The sequence below is a fragment of the Chenopodium quinoa genome, unplaced genomic scaffold (assembly GCF_001683475.1).
Source record: "Chenopodium quinoa cultivar QQ74 unplaced genomic scaffold, ASM168347v1, whole genome shotgun sequence".
NCBI lineage: Eukaryota > Viridiplantae > Streptophyta > Magnoliopsida > Caryophyllales > Amaranthaceae > Chenopodium > Chenopodium quinoa.
The window spans coordinates 209,793-221,427 of NW_018744620.1; positions in this window are offsets into that span (position 1 = coordinate 209,793).

The window sequence follows — 11,635 nt, forward strand, 5'->3', positions numbered from 1 at the left end:
TCAATTAGCTTTGCTTGAATGTGTTTGACTTTCATTTGATATAATTAGCTTTGTTTGAATGTGTTTAAATTTAACTTGATTCAAAAAGCTTTGTTTGAATGTTTTTGACTTTCATTTGATTCAATTACTTTTGTTTGAATTTGTTTGACTTTCATTTGATTCAATTAGCTTTATTGAATGTATTTGATTTTCATTTGATTCAAAAAGCTTTGTTTGAATGTGTTTGACTTTCATTTGATTTAAATACCTTTGTTTGATTGTGTTTGACTTTCATTTGATTCAATTAACTTTGTAGAATGCATTAGACTTTAATTTGATTCAAAAAGCTTTATTTGAATGTGTTTGACTTTCATTTGATTCAATTAGGTTGAATGAATTCATTTGACTTTAATTTGATTCAAAAAGCTTTGTTTGAATGTTTTTGACATTCATTTGATTCAATTAGGTTTGTTTGAATGTGTTTGACTTTCATTTGATTTAAACAGCTTTGTTTGATTGTGTTTTGACTTTCATTTGATTCAATTAGCTTTGTAGAATGCATTAGACTTTAATTTGATTCAAAAAGCTTTATTTGAATGTGTTTGACTTTCAGATTCAATTAGCTTGAATGAATTCATTTGACTTTAATGTGATTCAAAAAGCTTTGTTTAAATGTGTTTGACATTGATTTGATTCAATTAGGTTTGTTTGAATGTGTTTGATTTTCATTCGATTCAATTAGCATTGATTAATGCATGTGTTTGACTTTCTTTTGATTCAAAAATCTCTGTATGAATGTGTTTGACTTTCATTTGATTTAATTAGGTTTGTTTGAATGTCTTTGACTTTCATTTGACTCAATTAGCTTTGTTTGAATGTGTTTGACTTTTATTTGATTCAATTAGCTTTATTGAATCCATTTGACTTTTATTTTATTCAAAAAGAATTGTTTGAATGTTTTTTACTTTCATTTGATTCAATTAGCTTTGTTTGAATGTGTTCGACTTTCATTTGATTCAATTAGCTTTGCTTGATTGTCTTTGAATTTCATTTGATACAATTAGCTTTGTAGAATGCATTTGATTTTCATTTGATTAAAAGCTTTGTTGAATGCATTTGACTTTCATTTGATTCTAAAAGCTTTGTTTGAATGTGTTTGACTTTCATTTGATTCAATTAGGTTTGTTTGAATGTGTTTGACTTTCATTCGATTCAATTAGCTTTGATTAATGCATTTGACTTTCATTTGATTCAAAAAGCTTTGTTTGAATGTGTTTGACTTTCATTTAATGCAATTAGCTTTATAGAATACATTTGACTTTCATTTGATTCAATTAGCTTTGTTAAATGCACTAGACTTTATTTTGATTAAAAAAGCTATGTTTGAACGTGTTTGACTTTCATTTGATTCAATTAGCTTTGTTTGAATGTGTTTGACTTTCATTTGATTCAATTACCTTTGTTTAATGCATTAGACTTTAATTTGATTCAAAAAGTTTTGTTTGAATGTTTTTGATTTTCATTTGATTCAATTACCTTTGTTTGAATGTGTTTGACTTTCATTTGATTCTTTTAGCTTTATAGAATGCATTTGACTTTCATTTGATTCAATTAGATTTGTTTAATGCATTTGACTTTCATTTAATTCAGAATGCTTTGTTTGAATATGTTTGACTTTCATATGATTAAATTAGCTTTGTTGAATGCGTTTGACTTTTATTTGATTTAGAAAGCTTTATTTGAAAGTGTTTAACTTTCATTTGATATAATTAGCTTTGTTTGATTGTGTTTGACTTTAATTTGATTCAAAAATCTTTGTTTGAATATTTTTTATTTTCATTTGATTCAATTACTTTTGTTTGATTGTGTTTGACTTTCATTTGATTCAATTAGCTTTATTGAATGCATTTGATTTTCATTTGATTCAAAAAGCTTTGTTTGAATGTGTTTGACTGTCATTTGATTTAAATACCCTTGTTTGATTGTGTTTGACTTTCATTTGATTCAATTAGCTTTGTAGAATGCATTAGACTTTAATTTGATTCAAAAAGCTTTATTTGAGTGTGTTTGAATTTTTATTTGATTCAATTAGCTTGAATGAATTCATTTGACTTTAATTTGATTCAAAAAGCTTTGTTGGAATGTGTTTGACATTTATTTGATTTTAGGTTTGTTTGAATGTGTTTGACTTTCATTCGTTTCAATTAGCTTTGATGAATGCATTTGAATTTCTTTTGATACAAAAATCTCTGTTTAAATGTGTTTGACTTTCATTTGATTTAATTAGGTTTGTTTGAATGTCTTTGACTTTCATTTGATTCAATTAGCTTTATTTGAATGTGTTTGACTTTCATTTGATTCAATTAACTTTGTTTGAATGTGTTTGACTTTCATTTAATTCAATTAGTTTTGCTTGATTGTGTTTTACTTTCATTTGATTCAATTAGCTTTGTAGAAAGAATTTGACTTTCATTTAGCTTGACTGTGTTTGACTTTCATTTGATTCAATTAGCTTTGCTTTGTTTGAAAGTGTTTGAATGTGTTTGACTTTCATTTGATTCAATTAGCTTTTCTTGAATATGTTTGTTTTTCATTTGATTCAAATAGCTTTGTTGAATGCATTTGACTTTCATTTGTTTCAATTAGCTTTGTTTAATGCATTTGACTTTCATTTAATTCAGAAAACTTTGTTTGAATGTGTTAGATTTTCATTTGATTCAGTTAGTTTTATAGAATGCATTTGACTTTCATTTGATTCGAAAAGCTTTGTTTGAATGTGTTTGGCTTTCATTTGATTCAATTAACTTTGTTTGAATGTGTTTGACTTTTATTAGTTTCAATTAGCTTTGTTGAATGCATTTGATTTTCATTTGATTCAAAAAGCTTTGTTTGAATGTGTTTGACTTTCATTTGATTTAAATAGCTTTTTTTATTGTGTTTGACTTTCATTTGATCCAATTAGCTTTGTAGAATGCATTTGACTTTCATTTGATTCAATTAGCTTTGTTTAATGCATTTGACTTTCATTTAATTCAGAAAGCTTTGTTTGAATGTGTTTGACTTTCATTTGATTCAATTAGTTTTATAGAATTCATTTGACTTTCATTTGACTCGAAAAGCTTTGTTTGAATGTTTTTGAATTTCATTTGATTCAATTAAATTTGTTTGAATGTGTTTGACTTTCATTAGATTCAATTAGCTTTGTTGAATGCATTTGATTTTCATTTGATTCAAAAAGCTTTGTTTGAATGTGTTTGACTCTCATTTGATTTAAATAGCTTTGTTTGATTGTGTTTGTCTTTCATTTGATTCAATTAGCTTTTTCGAATGCATTTGACTTTCATGTGATTCAATTAGCTTTGTTTAATGCATTTGACTTTCATTTAATTCAGAATGCTTTGTTTGAATGTGTTTGACCTTCATTTGATTCAATTAGTTTTATAGAATGCATTTGACTTTCATTTGATACGAAAAGCTTTGTTTGAATGTGTTTGACTTTCATTTGATTCAATTAACTTTGTTTGAATGTGTTTGACTTTCATTAGATTCAATTAGCTTTGTTGAATGCATTTGATTTTCATTTGATTCAAAAAGCTTTGTTTGAATGTGTTTGACTTTCATTTGATTTAAATAGCTTTGTTTGATTGTGTTTGACTTTTTTTTGATTCAATTAGCTTTGTAGAATGCATTAGACTTTAATTTGATTCAAAAAGCTTTTTTTGAATGTGTTTGACATTCATTTGATTCAATTAGCTTGAATAAATTCATTTGACTTTAATTTGATTCAAAAAGCTTTATTTGAATGTGTTTGACATTGATTTGATTCAATTAGGTTTGTTTGAATGTGTTTGACTTTCATTCGATTCAATTAGCTTTGATGAATGCATTTGACTTTCTTTTGACTCAAAAATCTCTATTTGAATGTATTTGACTTTCATTTGATTCAATTAGGTTTGTTTGAATGTCTTTGACTTTCATTTGATTCAATTAGCTTTGTTTGAATGTCTTTGACTTTCATTTGATTCAATTAGCTTTGTTTGAATGTGTTTGACTATCATTTGATTCAATTAGCTTTGCTTGAATGTGTTTGATTTACATTTGATTCAATTAGCTTTGTAGAATGCATTTGACTTTAATTTGATTCAAATAGCTTTGTTTAATGCATTTGACTTTCTTTTGACTCAAAAATCTCTGTTTGAATGCATTTGACTTTCATTTTGATTCAATTAGGTTTGTTTGAATGTCTTTGACTTTCATTTTATTCAATTAGCTTTGTTTGAATGTCTTTGACTTTCATTTGATTCAATGAGCTTTGTTTGAATGTGTTAGCCTATCATTTGATTCAATTAGCTTTGCTTGAATGTGTTTGATTTTCATTTGATTCAATTAGCTTTGTAGAATGCATTTGACTTTCATTTGATTCAATTAGCTTTGTTTAATGCATTTGACTTTCATTTAATTCAAAAAGCTTTGTTTGAATGTGTTTAACTTTCATTTGATTCAATTAGTTTTATAGAATGCATTTGACTTTCATTTGATACGAAAAGCTTTGTTTGAATGTGTTTGACTTTCATTTGATTCAATTAACTTTGTTTGAATGTGTTTGACTTTCATTAGATTCAATTAGCTTTGTTGAATGCATTTTATTTTCATTTGATTCAAAAAGCTTTGTTTGAATGTGTTTGACTTTCATTTGATTTAAATAGCTTTGTTTGATTGTGTTTGACTTTCTTTTGATTCAATTAGCTTTGTAGAATGCATTAGACTTTAATTTGATTCAAAAAGCTTTTTTTGAATGTGTTTGACATTCATTTGATTCAATTAGCTTGAATAAATTCATTTGACTTTAATTTGATTCAAAAAGCTTTATTTGAATGTGTTTGACATTGATTTGATTCAATTAGGTTTGTTTGAATGTGTTTGACTTTCATTCGATTCAATTAGCTTTGATGAATGCATTTGACTTTCATTTGACTCAAAAATCTCTATTTGAATGTATTTGACTTTCATTTGATTCAATTAGGTTTGTTTGAATGTCTTTGACTTTCATTTGATTCAATTAGCTTTGTTTGAATGTCTTTGACTTTCATTTGATTCAATTAGCTTTGTTTGAATGTGTTTGACTATCATTTGATTCAATTAGCTTTGCTTGAATGTGTTTGATTTACATTTGATTCAATTAGCTTTGTAGAATGCATTTGACTTTAATTTGATTCAATTAGCTTTGTTTAATGCACTTGACTTTCTTTTGACTCAAAAATCTCTGTTTTAATGCATTTGACTTTCATTTTGATTCAATTAGGTTTGTTTGAATGTCTTTGACTTTCATTTTATTCAATTAGCTTTGTTTGAATGTCTTTGACTTTCATTTGATTCAATGAGCTTTGTTTGAATGTGTTAGCCTATCATTTGATTCAATTAGCTTTGCTTGAATGTGTTTGATTTTCATTTGATTCAATTAGCTTTGTAGAATGCATTTGACTTTCATTTGATTCAATTAGCTTTGTTTAATGCATTTGACTTTCATTTAATTCAAAAAGCTTTGTTTGAATGTGTTTGACTTTCATTTGATTCAATTAGTTTTATAGAATGCATTTGACTTTCATTTGATACGAAAAGCTTTGTTTGAATGTGTTTGACTTTCATTTGATTCAATTAACTTTGTTTGAATGTGTTTGACTTTCATTAGACTCAATTAGCTTTGTTGAATGCATTTGATTTTCATTTGATTCAAAAAGCTTTGTTTGAATGTGTTTGACTTTCATTTGATTTAAATAGCTTTGTTTGATTGTGTTTGACTTTCTTTTGATTCAATTAGCTTTGTAGAATGCATTAGACTTTAATTTGATTCAAAAAGCTTTTTTTGAATGTGTTTGACATTCATTTGATTCAATTAGCTTGAATAAATTCATTTGACTTTAATTTAATTCAAAAAGCTTTATTTGAATGTGTTTGACATTGATTTGATTCAATTAGGTTTGTTTGAATGTGTTTGACTTTCATTCGATTCAATTAGCTTTGATGAATGCATTTGACTTTCTTTTGACTCAAAAATCTCTATTTGAATGTATTTGACTTTCATTTGATTCAATTAGGTTTGTTTGAATGTCTTTGACTTTCATTTGATTCAATTAGCTTTGTTTGAATGTCTTTGACTTTCATTTGATTCAATTAGCTTTGTTTGAATGTGTTTGACTATCATTTTATTCAATTAGCTTTGCTTGAATGTGTTTGATTTACATTTGATTCAATTAGCTTTGTAGAATGCATTTGACTTTCATTTGATTCAATTAGCTTTGTTTAATGCATTTGACTTTCATTTAATTCAAAAAGCTTTGTTTGAATGTGTTTGACTTTCATTTGATTCAATTAGTTTTATAGAATGCATTTGACTTTCATTTGATACGAAAAGCTTTGTTTGAATGTGTTTGACTTTCATTTGATTCAATTAACTTTGTTTGAATGTGTTTGACTTTCATTAGATTCAATTAGCTTTGTTGAATGCATTTGATTTTCATTTGATTCAAAAAGCTTTGTTTGAATGTGTTTGACTTTCATTTGATTTAAATAGCTTTGTTTGATTGTGTTTGACTTTCTTTTGATTCAATTAGCTTTGTAGAATGCATTAGACTTTAATTTGATTCAAAAAGCTTTTTTTGAATGTGTTTGACATTCATTTGATTCAATTAGCTTGAATAAATTCATTTGACTTTAATTTGATTCAAAAAGCTTTATTTGAATGTGTTTGACATTGATTTGATTCAATTAGGTTTGTTTGAATGTGTTTGACTTTCATTCGATTCAATTAGCTTTGATGAATGCATTTGACTTTTTTTTGACTCAAAAATCTCTATTTGAATGTATTTGACTTTCATTTGATTCAATTAGGTTTGTTTGAATGTCTTTGACTTTCATTTGATTCAATTAGCTTTGTTTGAATGTCTTTGACTTTCATTTGATTCAATTAGCTTTGTTTGAATATGTTTGACTATCATTTGATTCAATTAGCTTTGCTTGAATGTGTTTGATTTACATTTGATTCAATTAGCTTTGTAGAATGCATTTGACTTTAATTTGATTCAATTAGCTTTGTTTAATGCATTTGACTTTCTTTTGACTCAAAAATCTCTGTTTGAATGCATTTGACTTTCATTTTGATTCAATTAGGTTTGTTTGAATGTCTTTGACTTTCATTTTATTCAATTAGCTTTGTTTGAATGTCTTTGACTTTCATTTGATTCAATGAGCTTTGTTTGAATGTGTTAGCCTATCATTTGATTCAATTAGCTTTGCTTGAATGTGTTTGATTTTCATTTGATTCAATTAGCTTTGTAGAATGCATTTGACTTTCATTTGATTCAATTAGCTTTGTTTAATGCATTTGACTTTCATTTAATTCAAAAAGCTTTGTTTGAATGTGTTTGACTTTCATTTGATTCAATTAGTTTTATAGAATGCATTTGACTTTCATTTGATACGAAAAGCTTTGTTTGAATGTGTTTGACTTTCATTTGATTCAATTAACTTTGTTTGAATGTGTTTGACTTTCATTAGATTCAATTAGCTTTGTTGAATGCATTTGATTTTCATTTGATTCAAAAAGCTTTGTTTGAATGTGTTTGACTTTCATTTGATTTAAATAGCTTTATTTTATTGTGTTTGACTTTCATTTGATTCAATTAGCTTTGTTGAATGCATTAGACTTTAATTTGATTCAAAAAGCTTTATTTGAATGTGTTTGACTTTCCTGATTCAATTAGCTAGTATGAATTCATTTGACTTTCATTTGATTCAAAATGCTTTGTTTGAATGTGTTTAACATTCATTTGATTCAATTAGGTTTGTTTGAATGTGTTTGACTTTCATTCGATTCAATTAGCTTTGATGAATGCATTTGACTTTCTTTTGATTCAAAAATTTCTATTTGAAATTGTTTTACTGTCATTTGATTTAATTAGGTTTGTTTGAATGGCTTTGACTTTCATGTGACTTTCTTATGACTTTAATTTGATTCAAAAAGCTATATTTGAATGTGTTTGACTTTCATTTGATTCAAATAGCTTGAATGAATTCATTTGACTTTAATTTGATTCAAAAAGCTTTGTTTGAATGTGTTTGACATTCATTTGATTTAATTAGGTTTGTTTGAATGTGTTTAACTTTCACTCAATTCAATTAGCTTTGATGAATGCATTTGACTTTCTTTAGATTCAAAAATTTCTATTTGATAGTGTATGACTTTCATTTGATTTAATTAGGTTTGTTTGAATGTCTTTGACTTTCATTTGATTCATTTAGCTTTGATTAATGCATTTGACTTTCATTTGATTCAAAAAGCTCTGTTTGAATGTGTTTGACTTTCATTTAATGCAATTAGCTTTATAGAATGCATTTGACTTTCATTTGATTCAATTAGCTTTGTTTGAAAGAGTTTGACTTTCATTTGATTCAATTAACTTTGTTTGAATGTGTTTGACTTTCATTTGATTCAATTAGCTTTTTTGAATGCATTTGACTTTCATTTGGTTGAAAAAGCTTTGTTTGTATGTGTTTGACTTTCATTTGATTCAATGAACTTTGTTTGAATGTGTTTGACTTTCATTAGATTCAATTAGCTTTGTTGAATGCATTTGATTTTCATTTGATTCAAAATGCTTTGTTTGAATGTGTTTGACTTTCATTTGATTTAAATAGCTTTGTTTGATTGTGTTTGACTTTCATTTGATTCAATTAGCTTTGTAGAATGCATTAGACTTTAATTTGATTCAAAAATCTTTATTTGAATGTGTTTGACTTTCATTTGATTCAATTAACTAGAATGAATTCATTTGACTTTCATTTGATTCAAAAAGCTTTGTTTGAATGTGTTTGACATTCATTTGATTCAATTAGGTTTGTTTGAATGTGTTTGACTTTCATTCGATTCAATTAGCTTTGATGAATGCATTTGACTTTCTTTTTATTCAAAAATTTCTATTTGAAAGTGTTTTACTTTCATTTGATTTATTTAGGTTTGTTTGAATGTCTTTGACTTTCATTTGATTTAATTAGCTTTGTTTGAATGTGTTTGACTTTCATATGACTTTCTTATGACTTTAATTTGATTCAAAAAGCTATATTTGAATGTGTTTGACTTTCATTTGATTCAAATTGCTTGAATGAATTCATTTGACTTTAATTTGATTCAAAAAGCTTTGTTTGAATGTGTTTGACATTCATTTGATTCAATTAGGTTTGTTTGAATGTGTTTAACTTTCATTCGATTCAACTAGCTTTGATGAATGCATTTGACTTTCTTTTGATTCAATAATCTCTGTTTGAATGTATTTCACTTTCATTTGATTCAATTAGGTATGTTTGAATGTCTTTGACTTTCATTTGATTGAATTAGCTTTGTTTGAATGTCTTTGACTTTCATTTGATTCAATTCGCTTTGCTTGAATATGTTTGTTTTTCATTTGATTCAAATAGCTTTGTAGAATGCATTTGACTTTCATTTGATTCAATTAGCTTTATAGAATGCATTTGACTTTCATTTGATTCAATTATCTTTGTTGAATGCATTTGATTTTCATTTGATTCAAAAAGCTTTGTTTGAATGTGTTTGACTTTCATTTGATTTAAATAGCTTTGTTTGATTGTGTTTGACTTTCATTTGATTCAATTAGCTTTGTAGAATGCATTTGACTTTCATTAAATTCAGAAAGCTTTTTTTTGAATGTGTTTGACTTTCATTTGATTCAATTAGCTTTGTTGAATGCATTTGATTTTCATTTGATTTAAAAAGCTTTGTTTGAATGTGTTTGACTTTCATTTGATTTAAATAGCTTTGTTTGATTGTGATTGACTTTCATTTGATTCAATTAGCTTTGTAGAATACATTAGACTTTAATTTGATTCAAAAAGCTTTATTTGAATGTGTTTGACATTCATTTGATTCAATTAGGTTTGTTTGAATGTGTTTGACTTTCATTCGATTCAATTAGCTTTTTTTGAATGTGTTTCACTTTCATTTGAATCAATTAGCTTTGTTTAATTCATTAGACTTTAATTTGATTCAAAAAGCTTTGTTTGAATGTTTTTGACTTTCATTTGATTCAATTACCTTTTTTTTAATGTGTTTGACTTTCATTTGATTCAATTAGCTTTGTTGAATGCATTTGATTTTCATTTGATTTAAAAAGCTTTGTTTGAATGTGTTTGACTTTCATTTGATTTAAATAGCTTTGTTTAATTGTGATTGACTTTCATTTGATTCAATTAGCTTTGTAGAATACATTAGACTTTAATTTGATTCAAAAAGCTTTATTTGAATGTGTTTGACATTCATTTGATTCAATTAGGTTTGTTTGAGTGTGTTTGACTTTCATTCGATTCAATTAGCTTTTTTTGAATGTGTTTGACTTTCATTTGAATCAATTAGCTTTGTTTAATTCATTAGACTTTAATTTGATTCAAAAAGCTTTGTTTGAATGTGTTTGACTTTCATTTGATTCAATTAGCTTTGTTTGAATGTGTTTAACTTTCATTTGATTCAATTAGCTTTGTTGAATGCATTTGACTTTTTTTTTATTAAATTAGCTTTGTTGAATGCATTAAACTTTAATTTGAATCAAAAAGCTTTGGTTGACTTTGTTTGACTATCATTGGATTTAATTAGCTTTATTGAATGCATTTGACTTTTATTTGATTCAAAAAGATTTGTTTGAATGTGTTTGAATTTCAGTTGATTCAATTAGCTTTGCTTGAATGTGTTTGTCTTTCATTTGATTCAATTACCTTTGTAGAATGCATTTGACTTTCATTTGATTCGAAAAGCTTTGTTTGAATGTGTTTGACTTTCATTTGATTCAATTAACTTTGTTTGAATGTGTTTGACTTTCTTTTGATTCAATTAGCTTTATTGAATACATTTGACTTTTATTTGATTCAAAAAGATTTGTTTGAATGTGTTTGACTATCATTTGATTCAATTAGCTTTGCTTGAATGTGTTTGACTTTCATTTGATTCAATTAGCTTTGTAGAATGCATTTGACTTTCGTTTGATGAAATTAGCTTTGTTGAATACATTTGACTTTCATTTGATTTAGAAAGCTTTATTTGAAAATGTTTGACTTTCATTTGATATAATTTGCTTTGTTAGAATGTGTTTGACGTTAACTTGATTCAAAAAACTTTGTTTGAATGTTTTTGACTTTCATTTGATTCAATTACCTTGTTTTTTAATGTGTTTGACTTTCATTTGATTCAATTAGCTTTGTTGAATGCATTTGATTTTCATTTGATTTAAAAAGCTTTGTTTGAATGTGTTTGACTTTCATTTGATTTAAATAGCTTTGTTTGATTGTGTTTGACTTTCATTTGATTCAATTAGCTTTGTAGAATGCATTAGACTTTAATTTGATTCAAAAAGATTTATTTGAATGTGTTTGACATTCATTTGATTCAATTAGGTTTGTTTGAATGTGTTTGACTTTCATTCGATTCAATTAGCTTTGATGAATGCATTTGACTTTCTTTTGATTCAAAAATTTCTATTTGAAAGTGTTTGACTTTCATTTAATTTAATTAGGTTTGTTTGAATGTCTTTGACTTTCATTTGATTCATTTAGCTTTGATTAATGCATTTGACTTTCATTTGATTCAAAAATCTTT